This window comes from Neomonachus schauinslandi, chromosome 15 (genome assembly GCF_002201575.2).
Source record: "Neomonachus schauinslandi chromosome 15, ASM220157v2, whole genome shotgun sequence".
Taxonomy (NCBI): Eukaryota; Metazoa; Chordata; class Mammalia; order Carnivora; family Phocidae; genus Neomonachus; species Neomonachus schauinslandi.
In genome coordinates, this window is record NC_058417.1 from 6,263,653 (window position 1) to 6,283,917 (window position 20,265).

Here is a 20,265-nt window from a genome sequence, read left to right on the forward strand (position 1 = left end):
ATTTGAGAGAGTGAGAGAGAGTGTGTGTGTGTGAGAGAGCACCAGCGTGGGTGGGTGGGGAAGGGACAGAGGGAGAGAGAGAAGCAGACTCCCTGCTGAGCAGGGAGCCTGACCCTGGGATCATGACTTGAGCTGAAAATCAGATGCTTAACGGAGTCACCCAGGAGCCCCAGCTTTATGATTTTAATGCTCTTTTTGATGCATAGTTATTAATTACTGGGAGAGCTTACTGTGGAGTTTTTCTTTGTAAATATTAACATCCTTTGTCTTGTTCAATATTTTTTTTGTCTTCAAGTCAAACTTGCTTGATTTAGAAATTATTTTGTATATATTGCTTGATAGCATTTGCTCATTTTTTATTTTCAAACTTTTAAAAAATTATTGTTATGTTAATCACCGTACATTACATCATTAGTTTTTGATGTAGTGTTCCATGATTCATTGTTTGTGCATAACACCCAGTGCTCCATGCGGAATGTGCTCTCCTCAGTACCCACCACCAGGCTAACCCATCCTCCCACCCCCCTCCCCTCTAGAATCCTCAGTTTGTTTTTCAGAGTCCATCGTTTCTCATGGTTCGTCTCCCCCTCCGATTCCCCCCCTTCATTTTTCCCTTCCTGCTATCTTCTTCTTCTTCTTCTTTTTTTTTTTTTTAGAGAGAGAGTGCACATGTGCTCCCTAGTGGTGAGGAGGGGAGGGGCGGCGAGAGAGAATCCTAAGCAGGCTCCACACCCAACATGGAGCCCCACACAGGGCTCCATCTCACCACCCTGAGATCATGACCCGAGTTGAAATCTAAAGTGGGAGACTTAATTGACTGAGCCCCCCAGGCACCCTTTTTTTCAGCTATTTTTAATCACTCTGTTTTAGGTCTGACCCTTGTATACAGTGGAGTGTATAATTGAATTTTGCTCTTTGCTGTAAACTCAGAGTCTTTTTCTTGAGAGGGACTGTTTATTTATATTTACTTACATGATATGCATATTTGGTTTTATTTATTGTATCATATCTATTTTTATTTCTGCTCTTTCTTTTAATTGGTGGATTCTTTTATTTGGAGTCAAAATATTGTTCCCTTCAAAAACTGCTTTTTAAAATACAAATCTGGATAACTTACCCCAATCTCTATTATATTTTAACTACAGAATATTTGTCACTTAAAGCTATGTTGTACATGTTATGAAGGAGCAAACATCCATATACACATTCATAAACATACATATATAACCAATGTGGTTAGAGCATATTTTACAGATTTTTGTTTTTACCTAATTCATTTTGCTTAATTTCAAACTTTCCCCTTCACTTTTACAAAAAGAGGACCACAATTCACACAATGAAGCTTGTTGCAAGTGAACACTATTTTGGAATACAAAACAGATCTTTACGGGTTTCTCCATAGCCCTAACTTAAAGGGTTAGGCAGCCTAAACAATTCCTTTCATTAACTGAAAGATTGATTCAGGCACGTCTGAAGATCTCAGACGGATTGCTGATCCATGCCAAGCAGTGGACATTATGGGGGAGCAAATGCACAGGGGCCCATTATAGCATAATTGATATATTCTAGTGGACTGCTAGCCAAGGAAGTATAAAATGAGACAAGGAACGGTGATGGGGGTCTCCAGGGCACACATTCAGAGCAAGGGAGAGAAAGAGAAAGGGGACTCCTCGGGGAGCTTTTTTTCTCTTTTAAATCTTGCTTTTGAAAATTTTTTGCATGTGTATGAGTGTATGTCTTCCTTCTGATCATTCAAATCCATTTCTCTGTTCTTCTACTGCTTGTTTTTAGAACCCAACTTTACATTACGTTTTTAATTCATTATTTCTTTACAGAGTAGCTTTTTTTTTTTTAAACATTTTATTTATTTATTCATGAGAGAGAGAGGCAGAGGGAGAAGCAGGCTCCCGATGCGGTACTCGATCCCAGGATCCCGGGATCATGACCCGAGAGCTGAAGGCAGACGCCCAACCATCTGAGCCACCCAGGCGCCCTTACAGAGTAGCTTTTGACGCCTGCTGACGACAGGGATCTTACGTCGTTACGTCATCTGCCTTTCTTTTTCCCCAGTACCCGGCTGTAGTGGCTTGTGCACTCCTTCACCGGTGTCTGCCGCTTGGCTATCCGCAGTTTCGCTTTCTTCGGTTTCCGTTCCCGCCCACCGGAAGCAGATGATCCTCCTTCTGACGAATCTGCAGACGGTCAATAGGAGCCTAACGCTACGTCAGGACGCCTGCGTCATTCTCCTGACGTCATCTCATCAGGAAGGCATCCACCTGCGTCTTCCCGGGAAGCGGGGTGAGTACGGTCCAGTGAGATATTTTCGGAGCGACCACAGGCACGTGACTTTTATTACCGTCTTGTTCTGAGCGTTCTGTTTTATTACTGCTGTTGGTGATCTCTTACTGTGGCTGGTTTATAAAGCAGGTGCGTGTATACAGGTGTGTATGTGGAGGAGAAGACCTAGTCTGTGCGGGGCTGGGTGGTATCTGCGGTTTCAGGCGTCCCCTGGGCGGTTTCGGAACGTATTTCCCCTGGGTAAGCGGGCACTGCTGTGTTATTTTTCTTAGTTCTTCCAATAGTTACTTATATAATGTAAATAAGATCTTTATGCCTTTTTTTAAAGTTTTTTTTTAATATTATTTGAGAGAGAGAGCGAGCACAAGCAGGGAGAGGGGCAGAGGGAGAAGCAGGCCTCCCGCTGAGCAGGGAGCCCCATGCGGGGCTCGATCCCAGGACCCTGGGATCATGACCTCAGCTGAATGCAGACTCTTAACTGATTGAGTCACCCAGGCGCCCCTAAAAGTTTTTATTGTAGTTCTGGTTAGTTCATGTAGGGTGTTATATTACTTTCAGGTGTACAATATAGTGATTCAGCACTTCCATGCATCAGCTGGTGCTCATCTAAACTTCTTACACCTTACCTGTTTTTATCAGCTGTAGGTGGGGGAGCTCCTTGTTCACTGCTCTATCCCGGTGTTTGACATTTATTAAACAAATGCTTGTTGCTAAATTGTATTTCTTCTCAGCTACAGTTCATACTCGTGGCCTTGCCTAGTGCTTTCCTTGATTATAATACCATATTGTGTTTTTCTTTCCTATTTGTTACACATTGTTTTCCTAGTTATTATTAACTCTTAATTTTTGGTAATTCCTGCTTCCCAGAAGTTTCAGTGTTTTTATAGTCCAGTCATATTTAATTAATTTCTTCCAAAGTTTCTTCTTTTAATTTTGTGCTTAGTTGCCCCGCACCTTGAGATCAGATGAGTATGAGTACCCTGATATTTTTTTCTGGTTGTTTGAAGGTTTCCATATGACTCTACCACTTGCAGAATTTACTTAAAGTTACTCTTTGCCATCACAACTCTTAAATTTTCTACTGTTTTGTTATTTGAAAACTTATTCCTTGGTGATAGCTCTGATGAGAGTGTGGAGTGATCCATCTTCAAAATTCATTTTATATTTCCCAAAATATCTGTGACTAATTCAATTTCTGCACTAATAAAAAGAAAAAACCACATGGTTAGGATAAAATTGTGTGACAAATTATATAGAACATCAAACTAGCTTCATCTAGCAAAATTTTAGAATCTCCTGATAAAAACCTAAAACACAGGTTATATTGGACGTTAGCCCCAATGATTTTCAACATTTGCTGTGAAGAGAGAATGAAAATAAACCAGAGTCCAAATTAACTCAGCAACCTTCACAGATGGTTTTAAGCTAATTAAATATTTTTCTTGAAAACTGAACTGAAGCTAAGAGGGTAATTAATAATTATACTCCTTGATCCTCTTACTATAGCTTTAATCAGCATTTGGTTTTAGTTATAACATGTCAGAGATGGGACTCAAATGACTCTTTTTTGAACCAAATATTTTAACTAGAGGAGTGTTCCATTTAGTGCTACCACTCATTATCACAAAACTGCCATATTTTAAAACATATCTCAAAATTTTCTTATAAAACTGCCTTAAGGGCTGGCAATATGTTCCTTTTGCTGCCCTCAGGATACTTCGAGGGAAGATATACGTTCTGGCAACAGCCTAAAGAAATTTGGACTAAAGTTTTGGGAATGTGGTTGGGGGATCTGCCTGATAAATAAAAAAAATGAGACTATCGGGGCACCTGGGTGGCTCAGTCGGTTAGGCGTCTCTTTTTTTTTTTTTTTTTTTTAAAGATTTTATTTATTTGACAGAGAGAGACGCAGCGAGAGAGGGAACACAAGCAGGGGGAGCGGGAGAGGGAGAAGCAGGCTTCCCATGGAGCAGGGAGCCCGATGCGGGGCTCGATCCCAGGGCCCTGGGATCATGACCTGAGCCGAAGGCAGACGCTTAACGACTGAGCCACCCAGGCGCCCCAGGCGTCTGACTCTTGATCTCAGCTCAGGTCACGATCTCAGGGTCGTGAGTCAAGCCATGCATTGGGCTCTGTGCTGGGTGTGGGGCCTACTTAAAAAAATGAGACTACCGTTCTATCACTTACAATATTGTGGTCGGATTCAAGTAACATCAAAATCCACTTACAGCGGCTAAAGGAAATGGATTCCTTTTTTTCTGACGTATTAAGAAGTTCCAGGCTGCTGGCTTGGATTTCAGCTGCTCCATGATGTCAGCGTTTGTATTGGCTGCAATTCTTTTGTTGGTCTTTTACTCAGGGACTGCTGCCCCAGGGTCACAGGATGGCTGGGCTACCCTCAGCATCACTCCTGTGTTTGAGGCCGGAAGAAAGCATAAGAGCAAGGAGCTAAGCCAGCGTGTTCCTCATTTAACAGGAAAACCAGTGATTGCTCCGGTGTCGCTGGTCACACTGCCATCCCATCTGCAGGAATGCTGGGAAAGCAGGGGATAGGCTTGTCACAACTGAATCAGACCATTCGTGACCCATCCACAGCCTGGATAGGAACACGTTACCTTCCATAACAAAATAGGGAGTTCTGATGACAGGGACGAAATGCGAATGGGGCAGGCCACCACCTGTGTCCGCTGCAGATATGAATGGTGGTAGGTTGTCTATGCAGATAGTTCCAAAAAAGAATTGCAAAGTAAACGGGGGGGAACCTCTAGAATATTTGAAGAATGCATTGATTTGGTCATATGCGCTCTGGTACTGTGTTAAAAAACAGTAGTCCTGCCTTTGTTCATACTTTCCAATTGTTTAGTTAGTATTTTGGTCTTTTTTTATTAAATTGCATTATTCCTTAAGATAAGGACGCTATTTGTTTTTTATGCCACTGTGTATTTAGAATTCCATGTGGAATTCATTTGTGGACACTAAGGACATGCTTATTTAATGATTAAGTGGCAATCAATTGAATTTCGTGTTATTAAGTCCCTCAAGGATGCAACATACTATGCTTGGGATCTTCCACATTTGTGGACACCTACTCATGTGGTATGACTGCTAGGGTAATCATCCCAAATTCTAGGATGTGCCAGGATGTTCTTAGCAATACGGTTTGGCTAAAAGGGTCCCTGGATCAATTATAAAACTTTGCAATTATAGAAACCTCAGAGATGCTCAAAAGCTAACTTTATTAGTGTTTTTCACCAAACAGTTTGCATCAAGAATGCAAAGCATAGTGGTTAGAGCCCTTGCACTTTATTGGAATAAGGTGATACTCAGTGTTCCTGCCTTTGACATATATTTGCACTGTGTTGTGCTCCTGAGTGTAAGTAACCCAGGGAGTGAAGCAGAGAAATGCATATGCTTACAGCCAGAAAAATGAAGCTCAAGGTTGGGTAGCATGACTGTGTGTGGGAGAAGTTCCTGAGTTGGGTTAATTACTGAGAAAAGAAACGAGCTGACTAGATAGTAGACACAGGAGCATGACTTAACTTGTGCCGGAGACCCTCCCTTGGCAACAGTGAGGGATCGGAGAACGAAAGAAGTGGAAGGACCCCATGCTATAAACATCCAGAGAGTAGCTGACCGATTCAGGATTCTTTTCTTGCGAAGGATAAATAACCCAGCCTACTTCAGCGAAAACGCGAATCCGCTGACTCACATAACTGGTAAGACCGGGGTTCAGCTGGATGCAGGGGGGCCAACGTTGCCAGCAGCACCGATTCTCTTCATCTCTAACTTGGTTCTGTCTTCTTGGCTGTATTGGTTGTCTTTTCATGGATACCAGAGAGCTGTCGTAGATCCTGTTACCACAGGAGAAGGAAGGGCCCTGTGTCCCAGGGACAGTCAGATAGCCTGCTCAGTCTCCCCTCCGGGTCATCTCAGCATGCACAGGACTACACACTCCTGCCCTGCACATAGACCAGCGGGGTCTCAGAGTGTGGGCCTCGGACCACCAGCATCGGTATCACCTGATACTGGGACTTGGAAGAAAGGAAATGCTTGGGCCCCAGCCCAGACCTACAAAATCAGAAAATCTAGGGATGGGACCCTGTGTGTGCTTTCACAAACCCTCTGGGAATTTCTGGTGCAAATTAAAGTTTGGGGACCATTGGCTTCAGGAAACTGACTCCTGACTGGAGAAGGAGGCCTCGTTTGAGGGAGAATATATTTTCGTAGCAATAAGGGCAGTTTAGCCAAAGGTCAAGTTAGATGAACTTCTAGAATCTATCAAATGCCAGAAAAAGAGAAGAAAAATAACTGTAAGAGAGATTGCTGTGTGCCGTCTGAACATGGCTATTTTGACCCTGAAAAAATGCAAATGCATTTTTGTTCCCTTAGCACACACTCTGCAGTCCAGTAATAATGCATTGTAAACAGACCATATTAAAACAAACAGTTCTCTCTCGATCTTTTTTTTTTTTTTCAATATTTTCTCTAAATAGTTATTTGGTAATACACATTTTTCTGTTTTGTAGAGTCCCTAAATAGCAGAGGTCTCTGTTCGGAGGAGCCAACTCATGCCTCCTAGTGCGCCAGAATGTTCATGGAGTTTTCGTTTTACTAAATAAAGAGTTGGAGCTAAAGTCAGCCCTGGGGTGGTAACCGGGCCCTCGACCCAGTAGGAAAAATAAGGAACTAACAGTCTCCATCCCTCCTCAAACCAGAGCTGGTCATGGACCAAACGGTGCCAAGGGGGAGTCACATTCTCTGGTTTTCCATCTTTCCTTCCAGCCATTTATCTTCACAATGCCCCAAATTGGCATTTTGCCAAACATTGGACCCACGCTTTTAACATGGGGTGATGTTGCATTTGTTCTCACCACACACCCCAACAAAATCCTCTAACATCAAACGTTTGCAGTGTAACACTTGCCTGGAAGGGTTAACCCTGGAAAAAGGGCCAGGGGTAACAGACACTAACAATTTTCTGATGCTGACGGTATTACTTGAAGTCAGAATTCGATCGGCAGCTTCCGTGATTCATTCTTCAGATTCATCCTTACGGTAGCCTCCACAATGTCCTTGTTGACCTCTCAGCTTTCTTTGTCTTGGAAGAGGGACCACAGGCTCCCTTATGGCCCTATGGCTTTTGCTTTCTCCACCGTGTGGACTCATGGTCTGGGACATAGAAGGGACTTTGGCAATTGATCATTTATTTATTGGTTTCCTCTAAGGCAGGCTGTGTTTAAATGCCAGGTGCCACTGAGGGTCCCTTGCCTCAAAGCGCCTCTCAGGGGACAGTCTCTGCCATTGGAACTCTCCCAACTCCCCCACTCCTGTCAGCCAGAAGCAGTACTCCCCAAGAGTTAGTCCAGTGTTTAGCATGCAGCCTCAGGAGACAGACTATAGATACTTAGATCTCTGCCAGGTTGCCTGCAGGCTGGGCTCCTTGGGCAGGTAACTTAACCTCTCTGGTCCCCATTGTAAAATGAGGATCATGATAACACAAGGGTGTGGTGGCGAGCGTAAAAGGAATGAGTAGACATAAAGGGTGCTGAGCGCCCAGTATAAGCATTAGCTGTTGTCTGGACTTCTCAGTGGTGCTTCGCTCCCTCTGCCTCACATCCTGGGTTATCAGGCTCCCCTGCTGGATGGAAAGGTTCATCTTAAGGGCAGGGGCTATATCTGCTCATCCTTTAGGATCATCCTTTAGTAGCTAAACCTCAGTGTAGTATCTTGAGCTTAAGAGGAGCTCAAGAAATGTGTTTTGAGTTAAATTGAAGCCCCCTTGCTCCCACCCTGAGCATATTTGGCAAATTCCAGAAAAACAGGCCTCCCTGCTCCTTTCTTTCACCTAAAAGTGAAGTTCTCCAACTTAATCTGTGGATGGATCCCTGCCAGGATTCTGATTCTCCAGATTCCTTTTGCAAAATCGTTCTCCGCACCACCAAAGCTGCTGGCTGCTCCCATGTCTTCCCCGTTCTCCTCCAGTCTTCTTGGGGTCCCCCAGCCAAGGCTGCCCGCAGGAACCCACCCCACTGACCAGCCCCTCAGCTGGGTCGTCTGATAAGATGTCCCCTGCCCCACCTGTGCCCATTATACCCGGGGCCTGTAACTCTGTGACCTAATGGTGGCATGTCAGGCCCTCGAGGAAACAGGTTGGACGAAGAGCTTTTGAGTTCTTCATGTCACGCTGTGTAAGCAGTACGGTCATCTTCTTCTGTCTCTTTTTATGACCTGACCCCATCCATGCTTTGGAACCACTTTCTCATTCAAGAGCCAAAGAACAAGGGGGAGAATGAACAGAGTGCCTGACCGCTCCCTGCCCCCACCGCCCAAGATCACTCAGCTCCTGTGTGATTGTGGCCCAGGTCGCTAGCAGTGCTCTTGCCGGTGGGGAGACCAGGGGCCTGACTGCCTGGGCAGGAGAGCAGGAGTACGCCGCCGCGGAGACAGCAGTGTGCTGTGTAAGGGGAACAGAGGAAGCTGGAAGATCCACCAGGTGACCACTTTGATGTGTAAATGCTCATTACACATCAAATGCTTCCCTGCTGTGGGTCTGAGCAGTGGGAGGTGTATTAGTTTCTCAGGGCTGCTTTCACAAGAGCCACCAACTGGGTGGGGGGCGGGGTGGCAGTTACAACAGCACAAATTCCTTCTCTCACAATTCTGGAGGCCCGAAGTCAAGATGTCGGCAGGGCCGTGCTCTCTCCATGGCTCCAGGGGAGAATCAGTTCCCTTCGTCTTAGCTTCTGGTGTCGTCGAAAGTGTCCTCGGCATTCCTTGGCTTGTAGACACATCCTCTCTGTCTCTGTCTCCACCATCACATGGTGGCGTCTTCCTGCGACCAGTCACATTGGATCAGGGGCCCACCGTCCTTCAGCATGACTGCATCTTAACTAATGACATCTACAACAACGCTATTTCCAAATAGTGCCACATTCTGAAATGTTGAGGGTCGGGACTTCCACATATCTCTTTTTGGGGAAACATAATTCATCCCATCAACCCAAGGGGAGATGTTTTGATGTAGCTGTATGATAGGTGTCTCTGTATTCATTTGGATTGGATTTATATCTAAAAATGAGACTGTTGGTCCCACCTGAGTGGGTTATTCAAGGGGAAGGAAGTGAGATATGGAGCAGGTTTGGAGGTATCGATGGAGAAAGCATTAGCTTACTGCACCCACACCAAATCCAGTCCATGTCACAAACTAGATCCATCCCTACCCAAGCTTCTACTTTCTGTAGGGCCCACAGAAGCATAGAACCTTCCCACAGCTGGATTGAAAATCCTCTATTGTAATCTGTCGATCACTCTGTTCTCACCTTCATACATGCAGAGAAACCCGTCTTTCCAGGTCTCCATTTCTAGCAGGAGCTGGTTTCCAGGCAGAGGTCAAGACTGGTGCAAAAGGCAACAACTCATTTGAAACTAGAGTCTCTTGGAATTCAGAGGTCCAGCAGTAGAGGGAAGTAGAGTCAGGTGTGCTTGGGTGAAGGGTTTCAGCAATATCCCCAGCAGTCGGCCTTTCTCCATCTGTTGACTCTGCTTTCCCCACCCAACCTCATTGGCTTCATTTTTAATCATTTCCTCCCCAAAGGACCAAACCGTTGTCCTGACTTCTGCTACCATTGATTGGTTTTGCCTACTTTTGAAGTTTTATACTAAAATTGGAATGACAGAAGATTGGCATGGCGCCTGCACAAGGATGACATGCAAATTCGTGAAGTTTAAATGAATGAAATCATGCCATATATATTTAACGTCTACTTCTTTTGCCTACGTTATGTTGGTAGGAACCGTCCATTTTGTTACACGTGGTTGCAGTTCATTCGTCTTCAATGCTACTTGTCTGTGGTATGAATATATCACAACTCACAGTGCATCTGTCTCTTCTGGGATAGATGAACATTTTCAGTTTTTAACTATGACTGCCGGAAACTTCTGTATATGTTTTTTTTGAGCAGGCACATAAACACATGTATCCTAGGAGGAGAATTGCTAGGCAAGAGGATTTGCATGTACTCAATGTTAGGAGATAATGTAAAAACAGTGTTCCTACGTGATTGCGTGAATTTATGCTCACCCCAGTGGTAGACGAGACTTCGTTTGTCCCAGCGTCAGTCTTTTAAGTATCACTACTCTGGTGGTTTGTTGTGACTCCTTACCATGATGTAATTTGATTTTTCCTGAAGATGAGTGAACGGCCTTTTTGTATATCTATTGGCCATTTAAATACCCTACTTTGTAAAGAAACTGTTTAAATCTTATTTGTTTGTTCGTTTGTTTGTTTGGGGGGGGGGTACACAGGGAGAGGGAGAGGCAGAGAATCCCAAGCAGACTCCACGCAGAGCGCATGGACTCTCAGGACCCATGAGATCACGACCTGAGCCAAAATCAAGAGTCAGACACTTAACTGACTGAGCCGCCAAGGTTTAAATCTTTTGGCTGTTCTTGTAGGTCATTTATGTTTTTCTTATTGATTTGAAGGTTTTTAAAAATATGTGTTCTAGACAAATCTTTTATGGGAATTATGTGTACAAATATTTTCTCCTACTCTCCACATGCCTTTTTACTCTCTTACAGTATTTAACAATGAACAGAAATTCTTAATTTTAATGTAATTCAATTTATCATTGTTTTCTTTTGGAATTAGTGTTTTTGCATCTGGTTTAAGTAATCTAAAGCACTCTTTTACTGTTCATATTTAGACTTATCCATCTCGACTATATTTTTATGCTTGGTATGAGATAGAGGTTAATGATGCATTTTTTCATATTGATACCCTGTTAACCCAGCACCTGTTTAGTGAGATCAGCCTTTCTCCGCTGCTATGAAGTGATACTTTTGTCATAAATCAAGTTTCTCTCTTTCTTTTTCTCTGTGTGTGTGTGATGTATATGTCTGTATTTCTTTCATTCCATTGTATCGTCTATCTTTGTGCCAGTACCATGCTGTTTTACTTACTGCAGCTTTATAGCACGCATTGATATCTGGTGTTGTAAATCCTCCAACCCTGTTCTTTTTCCTCAAGACTGTTTAGGCCTTTAACATTATACTCACCTTGTTCATTACACATGCACACACTCAAACACACACCTGCTGGTATATTGAATATGGAATCTTTAGCTCGGTCTGGAGAGAATACATATTCAGTATGTAATATTAAATACTTAAATCCATGAACATAGTATATCTCTTTATTTTACTACTTAGACTGTCTTGAATTTCTCAGTGATATTTTGTAATATTCTGAGTAGCTTTTTACGTTTTCTATTTGGCTTATTTTCAGGTGTTTCATTTTTTTTTGGTGCTGTTATATTACCATGCCATTTAATTTTCTCATTTTCATTGCTAACGAATAGAAATACAATGTGCTTTTGTATATTGAATTTGTATCTAGTGACCTTGCTGATCTAAGTAATCTAAGTTTGTTTACTGGTTTTAATGACATATCTGTAGGTTCTTTTGGATCTCTTATGAACACAGTCCTGTCTATGAATAATATTTCTTTTGTTTTCTTGTGCTGGCTAGGATCTTTAGTACATTGTTCAGTAGAAATGGTGAGGGGAACATCATTGTTTTGTTCCTAATATGAAGAGAAAACCTTTAAGTATTTTGTCATTAAGTATTATGTTTGATGTAGATTCTCTTGTAGACGCCTTTTGGCAGACTAAGAAAATTATGTTCCATTTCCAGTTTACTGCATTTTATTATGCTTGGATATTGAGACTTATCACATGGTTTTTCTATATCTTTTTAGTTGATCAAATGATTTTTGAAAATTCCATTGATTGACTTTGAAATGTTAAACTGACTCATTTAAGAGTCAGAATACGACCAATTTTGCTGTGGTGTACTATTTTTATATTGCTGAATTTGACTTGCTACCCTTTTGTTTAGAACTTTTGCAACTTTGCTCATGAGAGATCTTGGCCTATGATTTCCTTACTTGTAGTTTCCTTGCCAGGTTTTTTTTGGTAATAAGATTATATGGCCTCATAAAATTGGTGGGGAAGTGTTCCCTTTTTTGTTCTAGTCCCTAGAAGTTTTGTTTAAAATAGTTAATTTCTCCCTTAAATATTCAGTGGATCTTGACAATGAACATCTCAGAGACCAGAGTTTTCTTTGTGGAGAGGTTTTAAATTATGGATTCAATTTCTTTAATAAATATAGGATTTTTTAGATTTTCTATTTCTTCTTATGCCAGTTTGTAAATTGTATTTTTCTGGGAATTTGCCTTGGCTGAAATTTCAAGTGTGTTTGCACAAAATTGTTCAAAAATATTCTCTCACTGTTCCTTGATTATTGGTAGGATCTGTAGTGATACACCCCTTTTGAGGTCCAGTATTAGAGATGCATACCTTCTCTGCTCTTTATCAGTTGTATTTGCTGTATTGCTTCTTTGTCAATTGTTTTCGTCTTTTCAAAGGAACAGCTTTTGGCTTTCTTGATTTTATTACATGTGTTTTCTATTTCATCAGTTTTTCTGTCCTAGACATATTTTTTCTTTCTACCGTTCTTGAATTTAATATGCTTTTTATCCCTATGTCCTTTTTTAAAAATTTCTTTTTTTTAGTAGGCTCCATGCCCAACATGCAGCTCAAACTCATGACCTCAGATCAAGAGTTGTGTGCTCTACCGACTGAGCCAACCAGGCAACCATACCCCTATTCTTATGCCTTTGAGATGGTTACATAAGTCACTGGTTTTCAGCCCTTTTCTCTTCTGATCTGTGTTCTCAAAGCTATGATTCCCAGCGAGGACTACTCTAGCAGTAGCCTATTCCTGACATGCTGTATCCTCACAATCTCCTACTACACGTATTTCCTAATTTCCATTCCTGTTTCTTCATGATCCCTTAGTTATTATAAGAGTATTGCTTAATTTCCAAGCATTTGAGGTATTAATCTGTATCTTGTATATTGATTTCTAATGTGATTCCACTGAAGTCAGAGGACATATTCTGCATGGCTTCGGATTTTTGGAATTCACTGAAACTTCCTTTATGGGCTAGCAGATAGCATACAGGTTAACTTTACAATGCTCTGTGAGAACTTGGAAAAATATGCATTCTGCAGTTGTTGAACCCAGTGTTTTATACATGCCAATCAGTCAAGTTTGTTTAAATTTCCTGTATTTTCACTTTTTAAATCTGTTTTATCAGTTACTGAAAGAAGTGTATTTAAATCTCCTATTTTGATGGTGGATTTGTTATTTTTCCTTTGTTTTCTTTTTGTGGTCATATCAGCATTTTTTATTCCATTTTTTCTCTTTTATCAATTGTTAAATACACACACATATATTTTACTCTTCCTTTTGCTTACTCTCCGTGACAAAGGCATACTTCCTTGATTTATAAGTGTGTGAAGGAATTGGTTCTTTCATTGCTTTCTTCACAAGGTTCCTCCCCACTTTTATGTTATTTTCATGTATTTTAACTTACATTTAAAATTCCACAAGGCGTTGTTATTGTTGTATAGCAAATATTCATTTAGATTTGCCCACAAACTTTTCTCAGAGGAAAGCCCAAAATGCAGGAGGGAATGAAGACCCACAGAAACAATTTCCTCTGAGATTAGTTCCCTTTTGTCCTGAAGAACTTCTTTCAGTATTCCTTTTAAAACAGTCCCGTTGATGACAGGTTATCTTCATCTCATCTTTGGTTTTTGGGGGAAGAATATTTTCACAGGGTGGTCAGTTGGGGTGACGGTTATTTTCTTTCAGCATTTAAAGGGTGATATTTGTTGGGAAAGGCAGTCTTGTGCATGCACGTTTCAGCCCCCACTCAGCTGCGTCAGAGTAGGCGTGCAGCTTGGAATACTTCCCTACCAAGAGATAAAGAGCCCACACAGCCTGTGCTGGGCTTGTTGCCTTCTGTGGGGCTATTTTCCCCTGTTTTCTGCTCACAGGCTGCTCTTTTACTCTGCGTAAGGCACATGTATCATATGGCACCTCGCCAACCCCAGGGTACCTCTCTCCTCCTCAGGGAGGGGACAGAGCTCCATCCGCTGTGGCATGAGAGGGGCGTGTGTAGGCAAAGTGTCCTGTGTCACCAGGAGAGACCTCCTGGCCATGGGGCACTGATGCCTACTATTGAAGCTGATCTTACTGTCTCTACTCTACGTAAGCAAAGTGCTGTTCCATCCAGGGCCTGGCAGCATTGTGTTCTTGGAGAGTCTGATACCAAGATGCAGTGGGCAGAAGTATTGGGAGGCTTCCCTGGGATTGGTAATTGGTACATGGTACTTTGTCCCCTTGGGATCAGTAGCTGAGACAAGGTAATCTGTGTCACAGTAGTTCTTTGTCTTCTGACTTCTCTCTCTTCTGTTAAAAAATCACGTGTAAATCTTATTATTGATCCTGTTCAGGAAAGGTTATCTTTTCCCTTTGTTGTTGGTTTTAGTGGCTCTGCCATGATATGCCGGGGTAGGACTTCCTTTGTTGGAAGGAAGTAAATGGATAGGATAGTGTTTCTTGAAACTGTGGCTTGTTGTCTTTCTTTAGCCTTCAAAACTTTTATTCACTTTCTAAATAAAATTGCAGGTCCATTTTCTTTCCTCTTTCTTTCTGGGATTTCAGTTACACATGTAGACTTTTTACCATGACCCACATGTCTCTTATTCTCTTCTCTGTACTTTCTATTGTCTTTTCTTGTTGTGTTTCAGGGTGGGAGCACAGCTGTGTTTTTCCTCCAACTCTGCTTGGGCTGCTGTTAAACCCACTTATTGAGTTACTAATTTCAGGTATGACTTTTAGAATTCTAGAATTTACATTTGATTGTTTTCTCACAGATTTCAGTTTTCTACTGAAGTTCGTCAGCTTTCATATGTTTTGCTGAACATATTAATATTAGTTATTTTAGAAGCCATAGCTGATAATCCTGTTGTATTATGTGAATCTGTTTCTATTATCCTTTTTCCCTCTTGGTCTTTGAGTCCTGTCCTTGCATTTGTGATATTTTTTGACTGGTAGATATTGCATATGAAAAATTATATAAGATCTTTGCCCTTTTCCTCAGCCAATTAGCTTCGTAGCTTTTTATCCCAGTGATGATTATAAAGTAGCAAATATCTTGAGTTTTTTTTCTCCCTGTGATCTTGGCTCATCACTTTGGTAGCTCTTGGAATCCTTTAAACAGATTACTTTTTCTCCCCTCCAAAACCTGGCAGTTCTGGTTGTTATTAGTGGCAGATACAAGGGAACTTGTCATAGTCAGAAGCAGAAATCCTTCTAAAAGTTTTCATCTTTGAGTTATCAGACCCTTTTCTGGTGGACATTTTAGGCTCCTAGAACCATGAGCCTTGTGCACTTAGCCCCACTTCCTTGTTCTAGAAGCTCCTGGAGGTTACATATGATAGATAAGAGTACACTTATTCCCCTGTCTTGTGCAGTTCATTGGCCATCTTTTAGGGGGTCACGGAAATAATTTTAAAAGCACTCCTGCTGGAAAATTCTCCCAACTTTGAGTCTTCAAGGGATGTGGTTTTCAATCTTCCATGACAGGAAAAGAATTCTTTATATTTACCAAATTTCTCTGTAGTTTAAAATTTTTATATTATAGATGTGGATCTTGTGGGTTCTACTAATGGAGACAAGTGGCTACTTTTGTAATACTCCGTGAGGTAGGAAATAACAGGTTGATGGAAAAGATCTGTCACTTAGATTTCTGTAGAACTGTGGAAAGAGAGAATGTGTTTCTGAAACTGATCTTTTGACTCTGTCATGTCCTATCTAGGCTTGATTTTGAGTTTGGGTTTCTTTGGGCGAATATATCAGATTCCACATTCTTTATATGTCTCTGTCCGTAAAAATGGATTCTCGTTGTATAGGATCATAATCATTAATTGGGTAGGTTAGAAGTTAAAAGAGCATGTCTGGGACAGTGCACAGCTAAGTCTGTGCAATCCCCACCATTCTGGTGACTAAAGGGGGCCTGCTGGTTTTGTGCAGGATGAGGATTAGGAGTTAGTTCCCTAAATAGGGATCAACTTTAGAGAATTAATTATTAGAGCATTGTTTCCTTAAGTATTTCATAGACTTTAATTTTATGGTTGACATGATTCTTATGTGAAATGTCAAGGGTATGGAGTGTGGGGTGCCAGGGCAGGGAAGGGCTCCTGGACTAGACAACAGAGTTAAATAGCCAAGTTTATTTACTGCGTCACTTCTCAGAGAAGTTTGTGTGTTTAAAATATGTGTTGTGATTCTCCAAGATCTGAAAGGGTGAAATAAGAATGCAGCATTTCTTAAGTGGATCTGAACTCTGTCTGGCCTTGACTTTTTTTTTTTTTTAAAGATTTTATTTATTTATTTGAGAGAGAGAATGAGATAGAACATGAGAGGGGGGAGGGTCAGAGGGAGAAGCAGACTCCCCGCTGAACAGGGAGCCCGATGCGGGACTCGATCCCGGGACTCGAGGATCATGACCTGAGCCGAAGGCAGTCGCTTAACCAACTGAGCCACCCAGGAGCCCTGGCCTTGACTTTCTTACTGCTTCAGAGGAACTTCACACACTTGTTAAAAAATAAAGCATAGGTTTGGTAATGATGCTGGCAGTGGGAGGGGGGATTGTTGAACAAGACAGCCCCAGATGAAATGATAAATTTCTCTTCCTTCCATTCCTTACATTCATTGTCACTGTTGTCATATTAAGCAATGTTTCTTGTTTGTGTAGGGGTCTTTTTTGGGTACTAACTTTAAGCCCTTTGCAGGAAGAAACTAAGCAACCAGCCAAACAGAATGCTCAAAGCGCCTCCCTTCCCTTGGACGTCAAGTGTTCGTGATGGGAAGGGGGCGGCATTAGCAGCAGCTCCTACGGGGAAATCCCTTTGCTTGACCCTAGACACCTCTCCTGTCTTTCATTCACCTGACAGCTTGGTTTCCCAGAGGTGACCGGCAGGTAGGGGTGGGGTGGGGTGGGATGATCCTAGGATACCCAGAGTCCAGAAAATCCTTTCTCTAGAGGATGCGTTCCCAGGGCAGATCATACCAAATCATAACCTCATGCCCATTCCCTTAGTCAAGAGCAGCCGTAAGGGGGGAAAGAGGTTACAAAGAGTCAGGCTGGGGGCGAGGGAGATGGTGGTTAGTTACTTATGTAATTAATAAATCTCTTATAAAATACTATTTGATTAAGTCCCCTCTTTCTCATGAGACCACAACATCTATACATCTATGGGTTACTAAATGTCTTTTACTGGCATGGTGTGTGTGTGTGTGTGTGTGTGTGTGTGTGTGTGTGTGTGTGTGTGTGTGTGTGTGTGTGTGTGTGTTGGGAGGCTGGGGGAGATAAGACCCCATGGGAGATAAGACCCCATCTATGGTTCCCCTAGGTCCTACACAGAGTAGTAACTCCTTGTGGCTACTGGGAGGGGGAGGAGGTCAGAGGGACTCTTGTATCCAATTTGGCAACCATAACATAGCCACTTATTTAAGATAATGGGAAGAAAGGAAATTTTAGAGCATGGGGAAGAAAAATCATAGCTAGTGACAGATAGCAAGTCCCATTGCACCAAACCACACCCTAGCACTCAAGTCTGCTTCCTTGTCACTCTGAGCAGAGCTATTCCAGTTGACTTTGGTGGTGATGGTGGAGGTGGGGGCCAGGCTGTTATTTGCCTTGACTCTTCCAAAGAAATTTCATAAATAGTTTGCTTAGTATGTCAGTCCGTGCATCTGGGAAACATAATGCGTTCTTGGCACCACGGTGCACTGTGACGTTCGTCCATTGCCTCTTGAGGAAAAAGAAGGGGGGGGATACCATCTATTTAGAGTATTGGATATTTTGGTGTCTGTTATTTAGAAAGTTGGGATTGGGAACTCTCTTCAAGCTGAGATTATTTTTGTCCCCAAATAATCAAAGCCATGTGCCCTTCAGGAGGTCGCAGGGTGCTGGCTGGTATACTTGGGTAGAACCAATTGCTGTCATATGAATCACATCACCACATTAGTGGAGAAGGGGATTTGGACAATGAAAATTGTTCCAGAGAGGTTTGGCCTTATGGTTCTGATAATGTATATGGCAACGCTTGGGATGCAAATATACTTTCTCTGGGATAAACAACATAAAACTGTGGCTTCTTTGACAATGTTTTGGTTGATTTTGGGGAAGGGAGATGACAGATTATAAGGGGTAAGTTATAGTCCATGGGACCTTGTTTCTAATTTCTTTTTCTCCCCTACCACTGAGTGTGTGATTTTTGCAAGACTTTAACCCTCTTTATGTTCGAATTGCTTTTTTCTTCATCCAAGACACGGGAAGGAGAGTATCTACTCCAAAAGTTATGAAGATCAACGTTGAAGAGTAAAAAACCCCAAGACCCTGAATTTCTTCTTTTCCTCTTCCTTTTGCTTCTTACCATAACTTTTGCACTCAGCCTTTCATCATCCTGACCATCACCTTGTGAACCATCTTATTGACACTGGTATTAACTCTTACACCTTCACTCTGTCATTCATCCCATGTGTGATTAGCAATCTCTCTGGAGCAAATCTTCGATCATGATATGACTCCAGTCAGACACCTTCGCCTGGATGATCCGTGTCTTTGCAGCCCACGTTCAAAGTCTTTACAATCAGGATCCAGCCTGCCTTTGTAGCTCTAGCACTCTGTGCTACTGGGACACTGAACTTTCCTTGTTTGCCGTGCGTGCTCAGGGATTCCTTCTTTCTGCACTTTTGCTCCTGGTATCCCTGTTCTCAGAAGTGCTTTTCCCTCCATCCCTTTGCATAGAAATGCGACTCAACTTTTGCAACGTAGCCGACATGCTGCCTGCTTCCCCCAGAGACGTTGTGTTTCTCTTCTAGCTTCCGACAACACTTAAACCTGTTCCTGCACCATATCACATCACATTTTTTCTTATAGTAGAGTCCAAAATATGTACTTGATCTCCTTTACTGAACAGTTAGGACCTCCTTGAGGGCAGGGGTCACCTGGCCGACCTTTGAGATGTGCTGTGTCTAGCACAGTGCAGCGCCAACTGGTACGTTTTCACCTTGACTTTCTCCCACGTTCATTTCCTGGGGAGAATTACATTAATTACTTTGTATTACTCTATGTCATATGGTTCTGCACTGTTCTGCTGAGGACAGTTTTCCTGTATCTCGAGGGCAGAAATCCAACCGACCAGCTGCAGGATGCGTCCTATGAGCCCCTTTGATGTGGAGCAGGAGGAGGATGGTTCTCTTGTTGCTGCCAACACGCCCCATCCCATCCCTCCTGCCCTCACTCGTCTGCTGGGCTTTCCAAAGTGCTGTCAGTCATTTCCCTCTGATCACATCCTCCTCATCAGGAGGTAGAACAGGCAGCATAATCAGCCGAAGTTTGACAGATGGGGAGGAAAAAAGGCCACAGAAAAGCTTACAGGACTTGTGTGGAGTTGCGTGGCTTGTTGCTGCTAATGTCAGGGAAGGGTCTAAACACTCCTTAATTTTTGTTCCATGGATTTCTCCTAGACCAGCCAGTGATTTCCAGACTTTCGTCATTTATTTCTGTACTTTGTGTCTTTTTTTTTTTTTTTTTTTACTATGTGTGATACTCCTGCTTTGGCTTGCTGGTGCCTTCAGCAGGATAAGTGGAACATCTAGAGAAGAAGTCAGAGAGTAGGGTGCAGTTAGTGATGGCCGTCTCCCCGCAGAACAGTCAGAACTGCAGAATCGAGCCTGACCCCTTCTGCGCCCTTCTCCACCCTGCTCGGACACTGGGGGTCCTACAGAGCAGCACGAAGGGAGGGAGGACGGAGCACCAGGCACGGAGCTGGTGGTGGCTTTACCATGTACACATCATCACGACACTCAGCAGTATTACGCGGCCCGCTCATCATCACAGTGTCGCAAACCACAGCATCTGGAGCAGTACCCTAGATTTCTCTAGAGTGGTGGAGTGCGTGGGGAGTGTTACAGCTGTGAGGCTGGACAGACCTGCGAGCAAATGGCCGGCTCTTATGGTTACTGCACCATCCTTGCTTGTTT

General features: G+C 42.6%; 1 pseudogene; it reads left to right on the plus strand.

Moving 5' to 3' along the window:
• The first annotated feature begins 9,938 nt into the window (after window positions 1-9,938).
• Window positions 9,939-10,035, plus strand: LOC123326760 (annotated as a pseudogene).
• Window positions 10,036-20,265: the final 10,230 nt, after the last annotated feature.